This window comes from Cylas formicarius, unplaced genomic scaffold (assembly GCF_029955315.1).
Source record: "Cylas formicarius isolate icCylForm1 unplaced genomic scaffold, icCylForm1.1 PGA_scaffold_6__28_contigs__length_40554024, whole genome shotgun sequence".
In the NCBI taxonomy this organism is placed as follows: domain Eukaryota; kingdom Metazoa; phylum Arthropoda; class Insecta; order Coleoptera; family Brentidae; genus Cylas; species Cylas formicarius.
Window position 1 is genome coordinate 5580150 of NW_026844347.1, and position 19702 is coordinate 5599851.

The 19702-nt window shown below is 37.2% G+C and overlaps 1 protein-coding gene and 1 long non-coding RNA gene across 2 annotated transcripts in view; both read right to left on the minus strand.

Moving 5' to 3' along the window:
- Positions 1-19702, minus strand: part of LOC132702876 (heparan sulfate glucosamine 3-O-sulfotransferase 1) — a 93742-nt gene that overhangs the window by 46219 nt on the left and 27821 nt on the right. The window lies entirely within an intron of this gene.
- On the minus strand, positions 13003-14305 carry LOC132703993 (uncharacterized). Its single transcript, XR_009619202.1, has 3 exons — positions 14173-14305; positions 13875-14116; positions 13003-13706 (listed from the first exon to the last, which is right to left on the minus strand). It is a non-coding gene; the product is annotated as an uncharacterized LOC132703993 (long non-coding RNA).

Consider the following 19702-nt stretch of genomic DNA (forward strand, 5'->3'; position numbering starts at 1 on the left):
ACTAAGTATTATCAGTATCGAATCACTAAAGTACGCTTACAAAGTATTAAATTTTAAAAGGTATGTCTAAGACAACGCAGGGCATATTAATCTCTCACACTTGACCTTTTAAGTTTTCTTCTGCTCTTTACTTGAATTTCATGATACTGTTTAGATCATAATTCTGCCTTAAAACTCTTTCAAACTGTGTAGGTGGATTTCACAATGTAAAAGTTTGCAAAGGTTGGCGTGTAATATTGCAATCCCGTATCTTTTAACTCGCCCCCTTTACTTTAAAACTTGATCAAAAATCCATCATTGTTGTCGAAAGCCACCGGAATTCGGCAGCCAGCTCGTTCTGAAAATAATATTCTAGTTAATAATCTACATAACGACATTGGAAATCGTATGGTGGTGAGTAATTTAATTTTTTTTATTTTTTTTGCTAAAGTTTATTTAAAAAATGTTAAAATGGCAAAAAAATACAGACATAACATTTCAATTTAAAAGAAGCATAGATTATTACAAAAATTATACAAAAATAAAATGATTTAATATCAGCTGTAAAAATTGTCCATTAGGAATCGAAATCAGATAATATCTAAGTTTAGCAAAAATTTGGAGCAAAATATATTTACTACAATACTCTAGTAATTTTTTTGGCTACAATATTTTTGAAAATGTTTTAACTATGAAAGCCATCACGTGGGTTTTTTGTGTTGAACGCTGTTTATTAAATTTTTTTCAAACTAATATTGTCGACTAATGTATTGGAGTTTTATTTTGACTCGAAATCTTACAGCTTACAAAAATATTCAAAATGTACAAAATATTCAAAAGACCGAAAAAATTTCTAAGTAAACAGGGAACCTTAAACTGTACCAAAAGTGCATCATTTCTCGTAGGTATTGAAAAATGCTTAATAGTCTGAGATCCTTGAACTATAGTAGCTGCTTGAAAATTTCAATTCATGGTTAGGGGTTAAATCAATAAAAGCAAAATCTTTTCAAATCTGGACGCCAATACCTCAGAAACGAAGCTTCCGGGGATATATGATAATACAAGATTTTATTTAGAAAAATATTAATATAATATAAATATAATAATATAAATATTAATATATAATATTATATAATTATAATATTAATATATAATATTTTCTTGGAACTGTTAAAGTTCTGCTGCAAAAAACTGACTGGCTTTGTATAAATGAAATTTTTCTACTCGAAAATAGCCAATTTTACACAGATCAGAAGTGCGCATATTGCCGGTTTAAAAATTAAACACTCTCGCGAGCCAATTCGGGGGTTTCTGGAACTTTAGTCACGGGTCGGCAAAGAGAGGATTGCTTACTTACTTCATCTACCGCTAGATCTTTTGCAAAGGAAACAATGAAAGTTCTCTTTTGTTTTACCTATTCAGAACAAATCGCGAATCGATCAAGGCTCCGAATTTTCGACAGAAGTTGGGCTTCTTTAATTGAAATTGAATTGAATTAAATAACGGCATTGTAAAATTTCATAATTGACTGTGTAGAGTAACTAAAGCTTGGTGGATGTCAACATTGGATCGGACGACAATCAAATATATAAGAGGCGACATGCAAATATTTTTCGAATGTTTAAAAACCATTATCATGGCTGGCGAGAACAACGTTTATGAAAATGAAAAGACTGTTTTGTTGTAGCGACTTTGGATTTAAAAATGAGGATGGTGAGATGCTATATGTTCTCGGTATTGTATTATGGTGCGGAGAAATTAGACATGAGGTGTGGATAGACCGCAGAATGCTAAGTGTAAAATGGACCGATAGAGTGACGAACAAATCATGCGAAGAACAAGAAAAAAGAAAAAAGTTATTATTACAACAAAGAAATGCAAACTACAATACCCAGGACATGTCATGAGGGGAGAAAAATGCCATCTACTACAATTGATACTGCAAGGGAAACTTCATGGAAAATGGAGTGTAGGAAGAAGAAGTCACTCATGGACGAGAAATCTACGTGACTGATTCGGATGCAATACAAATCAGCTATGTCGCGAATACGCATAGCCTTAACGATCACCAACCTTCGCAACGAAGGCGGCACTTGAAGAAGAAGATTATGGCTGCGGCGGGTATTTTTATTTTACTAGGGCAACTTTTTATCCGTAATAATGTTAAATACATTTTTAACGAGTTTTTATACCTACGTTATCTCTGGTTCCTTCTAATATCTGAGAATTAAACAATCAAACTCGATGCTGTAATGTTTACAGCGAGTATCGAATAATTTTGCTCGACTTCAGTAATGGTTTCGATATGATTGATCAAAAATTACTTGTCTCAACATGTTCTTGCTTTTTATGCGACAAAACTAGGAGAGTATTCTGTGACAATGCATTTTCTAAACAAGTCTTGATTCAATTAGGCTTACCCTCCTTGTTTACAAGGGTTGCTTACAATGGCGATGACATGCAATTTCGTTTTGCTTAAGCAAGATATTGAGTCTGAGGAAAAAGTAAACACACTAAAGCACTAATCATATTTCTCCCTACTTCGGTGTTTCCGGTTGTTTAAAACCTCATTTTTATATGAGGCTGCTCATAGAATAAATTCTTTAAGCTTTTTTGATTTCAAACTAAAAATTTAGAAGTCGCCCCAAGAAGTATCTTCTTGAATTTCTGAATATATCTGCTTTTTGATTCGGCCTTTTGTTTTCCGTGCCGAAAAAACTGTTACCACATAAAATGTATAAGTTATTACGTATATTTGGAATCACAATAAGAGATTAGAGAATTGCATTATTGTAGAATATATAAATTATGCTGCTATGCTTATATGAAATCACATTTTTTCGTGAGATATCTCCACTGTTTTGTTTCATCCACAAATTCTCAAAGCCCTCAACACCAAACGTTTCTAAAGAATTTGAGTGTTTAATGTGTTTTTACATGCCGCACCGCCACAAGTGACATGTTGCTTCCTGTCCGCTTGATGTAAATATTTATTCTGATTCTCTAAATCTTGCGCAGGTTGCGCCTTAAGCTATCGAGTCCGGTGCATTAAGATGCGAAGCATCAAGTTTTATTCAAATATGCACCTGTCTTGTAGCAGACGCGAATTTATGCGGAGTTACAAGTCCTAAGCATTAACACCTGGTGGAGTGTAATGCTTTTAGAGTGCCACATGGAATAAGTTCGCGAATAATTTATCATGTTTTAACGAAAACCGCCGTGCCGTCGGAAGAGTTTTCGTCAAGAGTAGTTATTAAATCACGTCCTTTTTGATTTTTATTTGTCGAGTGGAATTTAAAGACCTTCCCCGAGTTTCCGGCTTGATATAAGTATACTTCTGAAACTCTATTGTTTGTTTTTGTCAGTCTAGGCTATTATGCGCGGCTTTTTATACTTTGTTGCAAAGTTATCGCATCTGGCACTAAGCCGGGTATGGTAATAATTTCCGCCAATATGTTGCAGAGTCTTAGCTATAGCGATGGTTAATATTAATGCAGATGGTATGATTTCAAATCTGTAGATTTGATGTAGATAAATCTCTATTTCCCGTGGTGAGCTTCTTCTTTTATTATGGTATATTTTAGTTTTGCGCTCGACGATCCTCAGTGCAGTATAAAGTTATAGAAATATTACAGAATTATTTTGTTTAACTAATAAAGCAACAATAATAATAATAAAATAATATATACTATTAAATATGAGAGATTATAAAATAACAAAAGTATATCACCGATTTTTTTTTACTACTATTTATGTTTTTGTCCTTACTAGTTATTTCCCATTTATTCTTTTATCGTATTAAAAAAAAAGACGAAATCGCACGCATGACTTTTAAATTTTCTATGCAAAAAAAAACAAATCTGTTCCAACTATTTACTGACTCACTACTTACGTACTTTTTTGATTCAATTTTGTTGTTCGTAGTGACTATGTATTAATAATTCTTGTTTAAAACAATATAGTACAAATTGATATAAGTGATACAGTCGACTAGGTCAAATCTGCGATAAGGAAATGATCCATTATTATAATATTATAATATAATAACGAATTTTGCCACGACCAGAGCACATCGGCCAAGTGCTAACCGAGTGTCCAAACAAGTTTATCTAGGAGTTACATACGACCAATAGTTTCTTTCATACATTCTTGCAACACAGTACGAATGGATTCACTGAGTGACAAACGTTCAAATATCATTTTATTGTGTAAAATCATTATTTAGTTTGTTTACCGGATTTGCTTAATACATTTAATGATTTCAAGCTACACGTTTGACATTATAATGAGTGAGGATGTATAGATATAATAAACAATAGAAAGCATGTTTTTTGAAATATTTTCTATTTGTTCCCAATGAGATTAATATATTGCTTTAACGCCCAAAAACAATTACGTTGTCATACAAACATTTCATCTCATAATTTGCAAAAATGTACAGGTATATGTACTTGAAAAGATTTTCAAAATTGTGCCAAATATGTGTGTATAAATATTGTATAATTGGTATATATGAGGTTGATCAAACAAAGCAGTGGTTTTGCAATTAAAAACATTTATATTACAACTATAGGGCACACTAAAATAGTCACGCAAAATGATAATAAATATACGATATTTTTAAAAGAATTGATATACGGAACGTTCATACATATTTACTGAAAATTTAAATCTATTAATTATTGTCCTCCGTAAATAACATTTTAAATATAAACGCAAATAGAAGTTCCAATTTAAAGGTCTAAAATATTGCTTCCTCACACGCACGTGCAATCTACTTTTGTTATGTATGTTAATATTGGTATTCAGAACGCACAACGAACAATTTTGTTTCGAAATGTGAAACTCGCATTTAAAAAAAAAACATTTTTATTTATAACACAAGTATACATAATAATTACTGACACAAAGTAACTTAAAGACTGTCTTATTCTATGAATGGTCCGCGTGTTTATATAATTACAGTTGCTGAATAAGCATCTCGCGATACTACTCTACACGAGAACCGAGGAGGTATCTCAGATGGAAGTTGACCGGGGAATCCCATCAGGGTCCACCAGTCAGGAAGCGGAAGCGGAGGGAGGTGCTACCTCGGGCTCGGATTCGGGCTGAGGCTAGCATCGTGACCCGCAGGTAGTATTCCCGCAATAACATCTTCACGGGGATATTACAGATTAACCTGCAACACAGCAGGGCTGCAACGGCCCACTTATGCAGGAAAATTTCGGAGGGCGGTACATCTATTGTACTGATCCAAGAGCCCTGGATTGTAAAATCAAGGGTTAGGGGCTTATCTCTGGGAGGATCGATGCTGCATAGTGTTGACTCCTTAGAGGACGGTCCCAGGGCCTGTATTCTAACCATGGGGCTGGAGGCCTTTTTCCTAAGGGATAAGGCGTCCAGGGACCTGGTTCCAATTCTGGTCAGATCCCCCACTCGGGACGGCGTGAGGGAGGTAGTGGTCGCCTCTGCGTACTTTCCAGGCGACCGCAGCTGTCCTCCGCAGGAGATCAGTGACTTGGTCTCCTACTGCGAGGAGGCGAATCTTCCTCTTTTGATTGGCTGCGACAGCAATGCTCACCACGTTTTGTGGGGCAGCGCGGCAACGAATAGAAGGGGGGGAGACCTCGTGGAGTTCATGGCCTCTGCGGGGCTGCAGGTGGCCAACAGAGGGGTTTTTCACGACGGGTCGGAGCTCGGTCATAGATTTAACACTTTGTACCAGGGCTCTGCTCCCGGAAATAACTGGGTGGTGTGTCTGTGGGGAAGACTCTATGTCGGACCATAGATACATCACCTTTGGGTTGGAGATGGGTGTTCGGGAACCCATTAGATTTAGGAACCCCCGGGCAACAAACTGGGAACTCTATAGAGAGGAACTTGCTTGGCGCCTAGGGGGCTTACCAAGGAAACACCGCACAGTGGAGGAGATTGACGAGGCCGCCGACCGAGTCAGCTCCGCTATGATGCGGGCGTTCGAGAATAGTTGCCCTGAGACAGAGGAGCATAGGGCGGGAAGGACTCCTTGGTGGAGCTCTTCCCTGGAGCGTCTCAGGAGGAAAGTGCGGAGGCTGTTCAATACAGCGAGGAGCAGAAGCCAAGGTGCGGACTGGGATCTCTATAGGGAGGTCCGCAGACAGTACAAAAAAGAACTACGGGCATCACAGAGGAGGGCCTGGAGGGGCTACTGCGACGGAGTAATGAATACCCCGGACGCGGCTAGGCTCCTTAGGGTACTCAGAAGTGACCCTGCGGGAAAACTGGGGGTGGTCCGCAGGACCGGCGGTGGCTACACAGCGGGACCAGCGGACACACTACAACAGCTGCTGAACACGCACTTCCCAGGGTCCGCTGATCCGGACACAGGGGAGAATATTGAAGCCGGGGGTCGTCTTGGAGGCGACTACGCCACGGCAAGGAGGGTGGTTACCCATAGTAGGCTGAGGTGGGCTATTGACAGCTTTGGCCCCTTCAAGTCGGCGGGCGGGGATGGAGTATTTCCGGCTCTGCTGCAAAGGGACGGAGGTCTCCTGACCAGCCCGCTGATGGACCTGTTCAGGGCCTCCATTGCGAGGGGGTACGTGCCCGAGCTGTGGAGACACAGCAGGGTAGTGTTCATTCCCAAGGTAGGGAAGAGTGACTACACAGACCCGAAGTCGTACCGGCCTGTTTGCCTCACCAGCTTCATTATGAAGACTCTGGAGAGGCTGGTGGACCGGTATCTGAGGGACTGGGTGGAGCTGGAAGCCCCTTTAGAGCCAGCTCAGCATGCGTACCGAAGTGGCGGGTCTGTGGGCTCAGCTCTTCACCAACTGACTTCCAGGTTGGAGGAGGGTATGGGCTCGGGACGGCTGTCGGTGTGCGTGTTCGCTGACATCGAAGGGGCTTTCAATAACACGGCCCTGTACTCGATCTGCAGGGCGGTGGAGAGTACTGGAGTGGGGACGGCCATTGTAAGGTGGATCCGCTCCATGCTAACCGACAGGAGGGTCGAGGCAAGACTGGGTGGGGAGCAGGTCTCCATCGGTTCATCACGGGGTTGTCCACAGGGCGGGGTCTTGTCCCCGTTCCTGTGGTGCCTGGTGGTGAACGAGATATTGCATATTCTGAGGGAAGAACACGGGGTCTATGCTCAGGCATATGCAGACGACCTTGTGATAATGACGCAGGGGACGGACGTGAGGAGGATGCAGGGGCTCCTGAACGGGGCATTGGCAAGATTCTCACAATGGTGCCTGGACAGCAAGTTGACTGTCAATCCTAGCAAGGTGGAGATGGTAATCTTCACTAGGAAAAGGAAGATGGAGTGCAACCTCAACATTTCGATGGATGGGGTGCCTCTTTCTGCAAGCGGAAGTGTCAAGTACTTGGGCGTATGGTTGGACTCTAAGTTGACCTTCCAGGAACATATAAGATCAAGGACCAGGTCGGCCTTTGGAGCTCTGTGGGCGTGCCGGAGAGCGGTAGGGGGCACTTGGGGCCTGGGGCCGAAGATCATGCAGTGGATCTACGGTACCATGGTGGTGCCTATGCTCACGCATGGGGCAGTGGCATGGTGGCCGGGGACCAAAAGAGCGGGAGCAAGGCTAGTTCTTGACAGACTGCAGAGATTGGCTTGCCTCTGCATAACGGGCGCCATGAGAACGGCGCCCACGAGGGCCCTGGAGGCTCTGGTGGGGCTGCCCTCTCTGGCGGATCGGGTGCAGATGGAGGCGGCCAGGACAGCTGTGAGGCTGGCGAGCTGCGGGCTCTGGAGGGAGGGAACCCTCAATCGGGGTCCGTACGACATTTTAGAGGGCTGTCGCGGGGATCGCGGGGTCATGGGCATGCCGAGTGACGTCATGATCCCCGAGATGACCTTCTTTGATAAATTGACCTTTCTCTTTCCATCAAGGGAAGATTGGAGAGAGGGCAGAGTCGGCTCCTGGGATGGACTTGTCTGGTACACGGACGGGTCCAGAATGGGAGATCTGGCCGGAGCTGGAGCCTACTGCGAGACAACGGGATCAAGCTTGTCGGTCCCTCTGGGCCAGTACTGCACTGTGTTTCAGGCGGAAATTTTCGCTTTATTGATGGCGGCCAGAGAGGTGCTTCGGCTCAACTACGGAAGCAGGAGAGTCTTCTTCTGCTCGGATAGTAGGGCTGCACTCATGGCGCTGAAGTCAGTGCGTACGCGCTCCTTGTTGATAAAGGAGTGCAAAGGGGTACTGAGGAGGGTGGCTGAGGAGAGAAAGGTCACGTTGGTCTGGGTTCCGGGTCACACCGGTGTCCGGGGCAATGAGGCAGCGGACGCCTTAGCCAGGGAGGGCTCCTCGCATAGGCATATAGGGCCAGAGCCCCGCTTGGGGATCGCCCCGTGTGTGAGGCGGGGAGCTCTCGAAGCCTGGGCGAGAGACCGGGCCGCGGGGGGCTGGAGAGTTGCTCCGGGAATGAGGCAGGCGAGGCTTATGATGGATGGGCCCGCCCTTCCTCGGACCAGGGAGCTGCTTAGACTGACCAGGAGGGAGTGTAGAGCACTAACAGGGGCCTACACAGGACATTGCAGGCTTAGGAGGCATCTCTGCTTGCTAGGCATTGGAGACGACCCGGAGTGTAGGTGGTGCATGGAAGGGGAGGAGACCCCGTATCATCTGCTCACCGAGTGCCCTGCCTTGACATGGGCAAGATTGGGAGTCTTCGGAACGGCCCTGATCGATCCGGACTCAGTGCACGGTATTGGGCTAAAGGATTTGCTGACCTTCTACAGGAGGGGCGGCATTCTGGACGCCCTCTAGAGCGGCCTGGGGGCACAACGGGCCCATCTGGTGGCCTAAGTGCTTGGACGCCCGCGAGGGCGCCCCCCTTTAATACCAATACCAATACCAATACTACTCTACACATATTCATCATAAGTGGCCATATAACTCCTCCCTCCTCAAATCTGAGAAAATAGATTTTTGATTTTCGAGAGTTCTATGCCCACCCTTACATTTTGTTTCATTTTCAGATAATAACAAAATACAATAATTACTATTAGTGGAATTATAACAACAACTATTACAGTGATTGAAACACTAGAGTTTACCAAGGTTAAGTGTTTTAAAGGATGATTTATTAGATTTCGAGCACTTTCTATGTCTTCTTTTATATTTACGACATTAATTTCTCAAAAATGCAGTGGTTCCATATTTTGAACCACTTCTTCATTAATAGCTATTGACGGAAGTTTTAGTCTCCTTTTTGTGACTCGTAATTATAATTTATGATATATAATTTTAATAATAATTATGATAGAATTATCATTTAATTGGGTAGTTGAAGTTTCTTTATATTCAACTGGAATCATTGGACAATGATTAGATAAATTAATTATTTGTGGAATACAGGGTTCGTTTTTGTTGAGCAGATTACTGGGGCAGAAAGATATGTCCTCGATTTTATAGATACGTGAATAGATAGATGGTTTATTGACTACTTTACGATATAATTGTTGGTAGCAAGTCATACAAAAAAAAATTAATTGAATATTTGTAAGTATATATTATGTATATTAAAAGATAATAATTGGTATAGGATATATACGGTGGAGATCATAAGGATTATTAAAAATGGGGTATGGCTACGTAAAATATGACGCCGCCAATATAATTTCAAAATATGAAACTCGTATTTAAAAAAAAAAATTTTATTTATAATACAAGTATACACAATAATTACTACAAGCAACTTAAAGACTGTCTTATGTCCGCGTATTTATATATAGTTGCTGAATAAGCTCTAGCGATACTACTCTATACACACTCATCATAAGTGCCATGTCACTGAACCATCACGGCAGGCTGTTAGCTTGTGTATCAAATATCATCGAAACATTATTAAAAAAAAACGAAAGTACTTTTTTAATAGTAAAATTATTTTAATTTTTCTTTTACTCTGCAGTCAAAGACAAAAACCATCACCTACGCAGAAGATCAAGAAGACTAGTTTTTTCTGTCAACACAAAATGGTTATTAATATTTAAAAAAATGAACGCTAGAAAAATTGCAACATTTTCATAATATTTTGTCTGCACTTACTTTTATTTTAAGCTCGATATAGTTAAATGCACCTGAAGCATGAACCAGCAAATGCGATTAAGCTTTTGAATTTCCTGTATTATGATTACACGCGCTAACTTGGAAATAGTTTTCAGCCATTTTCGTTAATTGATTTTAGATTTAAAAAGTTGAACAGCACAGGTTTCGACAAACTAGTCAGGCAAAAATTGCAACATTTTCATAATATTTTGTCTGCACTTACTTTTATTTTAAGCTCGATATAGTTAAATGCACCTGAAGCATGAACCAGCAAATGCGATTAAGCTTTTGAATTTCCTGTATTATGATTACACGCGCTAACTTGGAAATAGTTTTCAGCCATTTTCGTTAATTGATTTTAGATTTAAAAAAGTTGAACAGCACAGGTTTCGACAAACTAGTCAGGCAATCTTACTAGTTCCGGTATTTAGATATTAAAGCTTCGTTCCAACTGTCTCTTTCATTGAATAAGAACAACTGAACTTCATTCTGGAACACAAAAGTGAAATAACAAACACCTAAGATATGCTTCTTCTTCTTTACATCTTGCAAGTAGTTTTTTTTGTCTATTGCATGTCGTAACAGCTTATCTAACTTTCGTACATTCGTAAATTCATAAACAAATATTCAAAAATTGGTGTTACTACAAGCAAACGCTTCAAAAAAAATTTGATAATGACTGAAAACAGACTGCACATTTTATTACATTACACGACGATTAAAGACCTCAAACATCAATTAGGCCAAAATAAAATTCTGATCCAGTCCTATTCTTCGGAAAATTATAGTGTAAAATACGCGGAAGAAGTTCAATCTTAACCATTTTGGAGGACCGAGATCCTCCTCGAATCCTTATTTACAGTAGTGACTTACATTCCAATGCGTTAGGAGTTTTCTAGGTTGTATCAGAATATTTAGACCATAGTCCTGATCCATTCTGAGCCCATTTGCTTTCAGTAATAAAATATTATATCGCCAAGGGCATACGATAGCGATAGTCCAAGTACGCAATACCTGAACAAAAAATGTTTTTCCTCTTTTGCGGAATGTCACTTGCCACAAGTCTTACCGGAATCATTATCCAGTTCAGAGCGCAAAAGACAAAAAAATATGAAACAACTGAACTGAACGGCAGATAAGAAGTAAACATTTCTTTGCAGATGTTTGTAGGTTAAACACTGGTGTAAAGTGTCATCCTTGGTATATGCGTCTCAGTGTGTGAATGTAAAGCATCGAACAATGTCCATTTTTTGACGAAATATTTGGAGAGAATAGGTAGGCTTCTTTGTGATTTTGGATGTTAATGCCTTCCTTGGTCGCTGCAGTTACTAGAAACTTCCTTCGACAAGCTAAATTGAAAAAGTTTACTTGGCCAGCAAACTCACCTAGCCTTTTGAACATGATGATGGATAGGTGGAATGCTGAGTATGCTCCTTCACTTTATATTGGATATATCGTCTATATCGTGGCCGTAGTAGTAGTATCCTAGAAGAATCGCAAGCAGACGTAGATCATATGGTTCGCAGTATGCCACCAAGGATTACAGATTGCACACGTACGTGGAGACGAAAAAGTTATCGAGTGAACTATTCGTTATTTATCCCAACTACTTCCCAATATATTAACTAAACATATATTTTTATTTACTGGGTGCAGTTGCTTTAAGATTTCCAAAAAGAGAAAAGTCGTATCAATATGGGATAAGTGGGTAATGTTACGCAATTTACTTTCCGGAAGTCCGGGATGCTTCTTGGAACTGCCATGAATCAGGATATTGTAAAGAGTACTTTCTTTTAATACCGGTAATATGTTGGTTTCTGCAGAGCTTAACTAAAACTGGTTTACATTCTGCTCTATACATGCTTATATATTGTTTGAGGGAGGGGAGGGAGGTGTGCATGTTTCAGATGACTGGTTCCCATATTCATGAAGGGCAAAGACCTAAATCGCTGTTACGAATGTTTGTTTGTAGAGATTTTTATGAATTCTCGGACTTTTCTTTGGTAGAAAACTTTATTACATTGCAGCATTTTAGTTTGATCGATAAAATTGATGTTGGATTTCATAATTACGTTCGGCAGTTGCTGGTGTCAAAGGGAATTGTGTCTTTGAAAGATCGGAGATTTCTGGACAATTGGTAAATCTGGTGTTAACATTATATTCCTTAAAAATTTTTAGCAATATTTTGAATTTAGGGAAGAATCACAGTCGCAAGTGTGGGGTTGATTTTTGTTGTGTTGGTATTTTATAATGCTTAATGTGAAAATAGAGAGAAGAGAAGATGTAAAGTGTTTCAATTCTGGATTCAGTGACTCGGGTTGAGATATTTTTATGTCTAAGTAAACAAGAGAGTTAATAACCCATAAGTTATGGGCCGGATGGTGATGTGATAATGCATTAATGTAAGAATCTCTAAGAATCGGAGACTATTATCAATTTTTAATTTAATGGTAAAACGTAAATTAGGGGGTACAGAGTTTACATGGTTGAGAAAATCTTGAAGTGATTATCGACCATGAGGTCAAATTACAAAACTATCAACGTAGCGTCTTCGTAGTTTTGGTTACAGACGGCAAGAAGCCCTCGACACTTTCCTGAGAAAATAAATATAAACTTTTCATTTTCCGGATATTTTTAAAAACTACAATAAATCTTAGTTTCAACGACTACGTCACTAATGTAACACATTTATGAAAAATGAAGTCACTTGCCCAAAAATTTGACTATATATAAACTAACAGTAACGACTCACCAATATAATGCAATACTTAACAGACCTAATTCAACAGGAATGAATATGTCCTAACGATATTTTAACAAGCGTATGACCGTCTTTATTAAGGTATTTATTGTCCGCGACGACCACATTCGAAAATTACAAAATGGTTTTCAAATGGCAAGTTCGCACATTTTATCGCATTCACTGCTTCTTTCAATTTCATTTTTTTTATTATTGAGTTATTAAGAAAATATAGAAAAATCGAAATTCTTTTACGTTGGTTCGCTTTGCAAGAAATAGTTTCGACCGCCGCAACCGTTTCATTATTTACAGATTCCGGTGTCGATTAACCACAAACAAGGATAACTCGAAAAAAGCACTTTTGCGCAAAAACGCTAAAACATTTCACACACGTATATTATTTTTAGATCGAAAGTTTTTAATACGATTTGGGCGACTGCAAAAAAATCCCCTCGTGAAAAATTTCTCGTCCCTTTTACCGAAATGCATATTTAACGGAAAATATTGGCAGCCAAATTTGTTTTCGGCGTTTCTGTAACGCTTGGGTTGTGTAAACATGAAATGTCCCTTGCCATAGCTAAATAAACTTCTTTATTTATAGGTTGTTTTCCTTGCAAGGCGGAGCCGAGGGCCCTCTATCTACTATTTGGAAAGATTTAGTTCGGTTCTGTGGTGAGTGATGTTGACAAAAAAATTAATATAGCTAATAGGTTTTCATCAAGCACGACGAATTCACAAATCGTTGTACGTAAAAAATGACAGTTAAAGTGCAGTTGGTGATATTAGTTTACGCGTCCTTTGTTTAAGCAATTTAAGCATGATTTTGTTGTAACGGCATTCGAGTTTATTTGGAGTGACTTAAAAACTTTTCCGACGACCGTTACGCATCTTGTGTACATTTGGGAACCTATGGACAACATTTACCCCTGTCACTAAAATATAGAAAAGTAATATAAATTAGTATATAAATGCAACAAGTTTTATGAACGACTTCTTTATCACGAGTTTTCATAAACGAGAATATATATATATATATATATATATATATATATATATATATATATATATATATATATATATATATATATATACTTACTTACTTTTTACTAGTTTAAAAACACCTAATCGTAAATGCGGTCACATATTTGAACTATTTCTCTTTATAATGGTCTGTGTGTAGCACTGAACCGATGTTTCAGTCAGTCATAATGTCCCCTATACCGTCGTCAAAAACACCTGCGGCTATTATTAGAGCAGTAGGAGTAGAGAAGTGCAATTGCATCTGGCATTTCAGTTCGATTCCTTTAAGACATCGGTATGTATTAATCCGCCTGACAGTTTCCTATAGACATATAATATGTATCTATACAATTAGCTATAAGGATGAAATAATATCACCTGTGCTGACTGACTGACTTGCTGTCGCCACATCTAACTATAACCATATCGCCTATTTTAGGCCATTCTCGATCACCTGCAGAGAAGCCTAAAGGCAAAATGTTTCTACTGTCGTAAAATCATCTATTAAAAGAACAAGATTGCTGGTGCTGTGGATTTTGGTTCCTCATTTTTGCAAATAACATACACGTCAAGACAAACCAACCCATATAAGGGATTTATTACCCCGAGTACATAATATAACATACATAACGTTATTACGATGTTCACGTTACCATTTTTATGTTGTATTTGCCCAGTTATAACAGTTTAAAGGTTTATTTCGAGTTGATTTAAGCGCAATATTCTTATTCTATTTGAGAGCGATCATCAATACGTAGCGATGGTAAAATAAATGTGGTATAGTTTGTTATTGACATCAATAGAGATTCATACAATTTTATAAGAAATTTCAAATTCGTGACACCGGCATTTATACAGAGATCTTTAATATACTTTGCTATAAGTCTATACTATAAGTCGGGAGCAATAGTATTAAAATAAACATATATTTGGAATTGGGTAAAGTTCTCGACGATTTTAACAAATGTAAGAAAGAATGTTCCAAGAGTCTGCGCAAACAAAGTTGATTTAAGTGCAATATTATTATTCTAAATAAAATTAATTAACTAATCTATCATAAATGAACCGTTCCTGACGATAGACCCTGCGATTAATATGAAGTATCTATTCCACGCTGCTCCAGATCAAGTTTCCGGTGTATTCAAACTTTTCCACGTAGAAGTTTCGCTTCTCAAGATAGCCAATAGTACTCTGAAAATTTCGCAATTCTCAACAAAAGTAAGATAATAAAAATAACTTCATATGATATTAAAAGCAAATCACTCATTTCATTTTTTAGTATACGGAAGACAACGGATCTGAATCACCAAAAAGCCTTCTGCAAAATTGAAAGTCAAAATTCTAAACTGTAGGTTGAGTTAGGGAATTATTGTTAAATTAAACGTAACTCCCACATTATTTATATTAAACCGCTTACACATGAATGGCGAATTTAAAATAAAAATGTTCCTATCGAATTCCGGCAAAATTACAACGAGCGATTCACATATAAAATAAATTATTTATAGAAAAAAAGTGCACGAGCACTGCCCATTTGTTATTTAAACAACCGCCGTACGTTTCAATTCCGCGAGATAAAAATGAAACTTTTCCACCGAACAATTAAAGTATTACTTTTAACATTTTTAATTCCATTAAACTAATTGCGTTGCCCAGGAGTTGCAGTTGGCATTTCAGGCCATTTTAATTTACAGAATTCCCCTATTTTTCTAAAACCACTTGGCTGTCAGATATAGATCATAATTCTCAGGGAGACGAGAATTTATTATTCGAGTTGTGGTAGAAATTTCTGCCACTGCTGTGCCTGGACTGTGTCAAATTACCTCAATTTGTTCATTGCGCATCGCTTTTTCTGTGTTATGTTGCATGTAGACAAACTTGTTACTTTACAAGTTGGTTTTATTTTACTAAAACGGTAACAGACAGAATATCCTGGGCATTAATTTTTGTTAAATGCTATTAAGACTATATTTAAAAAGCTTAAGCAATATTTTCGACACTGTGTTTGGAATATATGTTAATAATACTAAAATCTGAAAATGCTTGAAGAAAAAACAAATAAAATAATCCGCAACACGTCCTGATATTGAATATTGGTAAATGTCAATTTGTGGGTGAAAATTCCTAAAGGTTTTTAAGAGGGGCTAGCCTAGATTATAAATTTTATGAGATATTTCGTCTTATTTCCTTAAGCTATAAATACATAGGGTTTTGAATTCAATTTTGCATAGCGATTTTGCAATCATATTATTCACACAATTTTATTAGAAATTTAGAAATTTGTGACACTAAATTGTACTATGACTGTACTATGATTTTAGCGCAATCCTGACTGAAAGTCGGGGACAATAGTATTGGAACAAGCATATATGTGGGATTGGAAAGATTTTAGCAAATATAAGGGTCAATGTTATCGGTCTCAATCGATCACGGATCTAAAAAGTTCCAAGAATGTCGGTAAACAAAGTTTGAATGCGGCTATCCCCTTATATATTTTTTTAATTTTGACAAAGATTGTCAAATCAAGAGATAGAGATCTTGCGGTATTTTAAATATCAAAATTAATTGATTATAGTTGGACATCTGTTTAATTAACTATATACTATTGCAACCACTTACAAATGAATGACGAATTTAAAATAAAAATGAAAATGAAAAACGAAAGAAATAAAAAGTTTTAATTTTATTTGCATTGGTTAGCACCTCCAATAACTCCAATTTCCGTTCAATTTTATACTGGTAGTGTTAATGGCGTTCCAGCTATTTTTGGAGTATAGTTCTTATCAAAACCTTCGACACTCGCCAATGTCAAATTTTTATATTTACACAGTGATTTATTTATTTCTTTCATTGAAGATTTAGCAATACGCAGCATCTATACCAGTTTTGCATTAGCTGTAAATCCGGAAATTTTATTAGTCGCACACGAAGTCTTTGTAGGAATAACAATGACTTCACTGACGTCTCCTAACAGCGACGTTAAAAGAGGCGACATAATATTCAGTGCGTTCCGTGCTTATACTACTAAAAAATATTTATTTAAGTATTACAAAAAATGTGCACTTCTAACCAGCAAAATAAATTATGTCTATTTCCCAAACTTAAAGTAAGTTTTCTAATTTATGGCTATAGTTTTTACATTATTTAATTCAAACTATTGTTCAGTAATTAATGTTACCCTTTTGGAATGTAGTGTTAGGTTTCGTAATTGTTTCTTATGTTGATGAGTAGATCGTAAGTGGAGTGTTAGTGGTTAATAAACGAGGGAATGAAGAAATTTGTCATACTCTACTTTTTGCCACTATCAGTGACGTCTGATGTGGCAGTCAGAGTTGAAAGTAATATCACCACCGGTCGTACTGTCAATAAGTAATCTTAAGTATTTTATGACGTTGTAAATCAATGACGTTTACGAAAATATTCAGACAAGATTTTTGTCATTTAATATACGGGTTGTTAGGAATATTTAAGGTGTGTTTAGTTTTCCTTAGTTTTCCACATTATAACGTCATTGACTTATAGTAGTATAATATTGGGTTAATGACACTCAATTCTCAACGATTTCCTTCAGTCGCTTAGCGTGCGTGACATTCTAAAAATATAGTTGCTGTTTCACGAATATTTATCATAAAATGTTAGTTACACCATTCAGTTAATAAGTCACTAGATGTGCTGCACACATAATTGTCTGAAATTTCTTCCTTCCCTCACTAGATAATTGTTTTTAAAAACATACAAAAAACATAAAAACTTCGTATACACTACACAGTCGAACGACAATACTTTGAAAAAATACTTAAATCGGTGTTGCGTATTAATTTAAATTGTTGGTCAAAAAATGTCAACTAATAAAGTGAGAACCAAGAGCTTGTAACATAATTAATTTAAATAACTAACCGGTAGAAGAACTTGTCCATGGCATGGAGCAGGGAACCAGAAAACTAGTCTGCTTTATTAAATTGGAAGTAAATAGGTAAAACTGACATCTTACGTGTATAATAAAAATTAACAAAAAGTTACTAAAATAAGTTTTAAGAAATATTATCACTTTTTAAAATATTTTTCTACTCACTACTGGGGCTCTTTTGCAAAAATTGACCTATTCATGGGGTCAAATCAAATTGTGACTAAATGGCATTTATCAACCTTGTTGAATAATATAGATTAATGTCGAAATGCATGGATACTTATGTTTTGGGTATAACATTTTTTCATTTTAAAAACCTATATTATATATAAATATTTTTTCACTAGTCCAATTTATTATTAAGTTCACAACCAAATAACGTGTCGAAAGCAACCTTGCAGAAAATAAAGAGGTGAAAGATATCCGATCGATCTTCAAATATAATAATAAATGAGTGTTAAAGTATGGTATCATTTTTCCACTATAAAAGCCCTTTTGTGATTTATTCTAGTTTGAATTTCGTTACGAAGGCCAAACGAAGGCTTAATTTTTCTAAGTTTTGCTATTTTCATCGAATTACTAAGTTTTCTATTAAAAACGAATTGATTACTTGACAGCACGATTTAGACTAATACTTCATTTAGTTCAATAGAAGTTGCTAGTAATGGAGAAGGTGGAACAAATTTTTATAAAGATGGGACTGCCTGGAAGAGGTGTTACTATACTTCCTTTTTAATTTACTAAAAGTCCTCGGATGCGCCTTTGACGAAAAAGCCTCAAAAAAGGTCCGTCATCTTGAAAATTGGTACTTTTGGATAAAATCTTGTTATATCTCCAAAACTACTTATATCAAAAAATATCAAAAAATATGTATTTCCAGTCTTTTACTTATTATTAAAGATCTAATATCTACAATTTTGTTAAAATACATAGTGAAAATTTGCAAATGTACCAAAAGATAGTCCTAATACCTACTTCTTGACTACTAAATGCTCACTTTTTATAAAGTTTATATTTTTTTTATAATCTAATTATACTTTGTAATGGAGAAAGCTCATTCGAAATTAGTCAGAAAAGGCAAAATTACAGGATTTCCAGGTAAGTGAGGTTATTCAATTTATTCCGTAAGAGTAGGGTTTATTCGTTTGTAGACTTCATGGTACTTTAAGAGAGAATAATAGGAGAGCACATTATCACTTAGATGAAAGTAAACTCAATAATCCTTTTCAATGTTCTGGATGAATTGAAATCTATGAATACAGAAGAATAACAGCTCGACAAGCCCTCAGCACAAATTTTGAGTTAACAGTTTTATCACCCACAACGGAAACTTCAAAAAATCATCACTTAAGGGTATATCTTCAGATTCAGAACTTGATAGGAAATCAAAAAAATGCTTTGCAATGGGGCTGTACGAAAACAAATAATTTGTTGCGCCCTGTGATGTCATCGAGACCGATAGCTCCGGAGTTCGTGTTGGAAATGATATTTTGTTCATGCAAAGCAGGATGTAATAAGCTCTGCAGCTGTAAGAAGTCTGCTATAGTATATCTATGTATCAACTCATGAATTGATTTGGGGCTTGTTATTTTAGTGAAGCATTTTCTAAAAATTTGGTGACATCAGTTATAATATTACATATCTAAAATCATTCTCATTTGCGTGTTTTATTTTGTATTTATTGATAAATGTTGTAGCTTTCTGATATCACAATAACTGTTGGACATTTTCACTATTTTAAAAAAATGTAGCTCTTATATCTTCAATACGATTATAGGTAAAAACATGGAAATACATATTTCCTACATATTTTTTTATGCCCTTCAATTTTGCTCTCTTGATATTTTTTGGTATATGTGATAGTTTTGGAGATATAACAAGATTTTGTCCAAAAGTACCGATTTTCAAGGTGGCGGACGTTTTTTGAGGCCTTTTGGTCAAAGGTACATCCGGGAACTTTTAGTATGTTCAAAAGGAAGTATAGTAACACCTCTTCCAGGC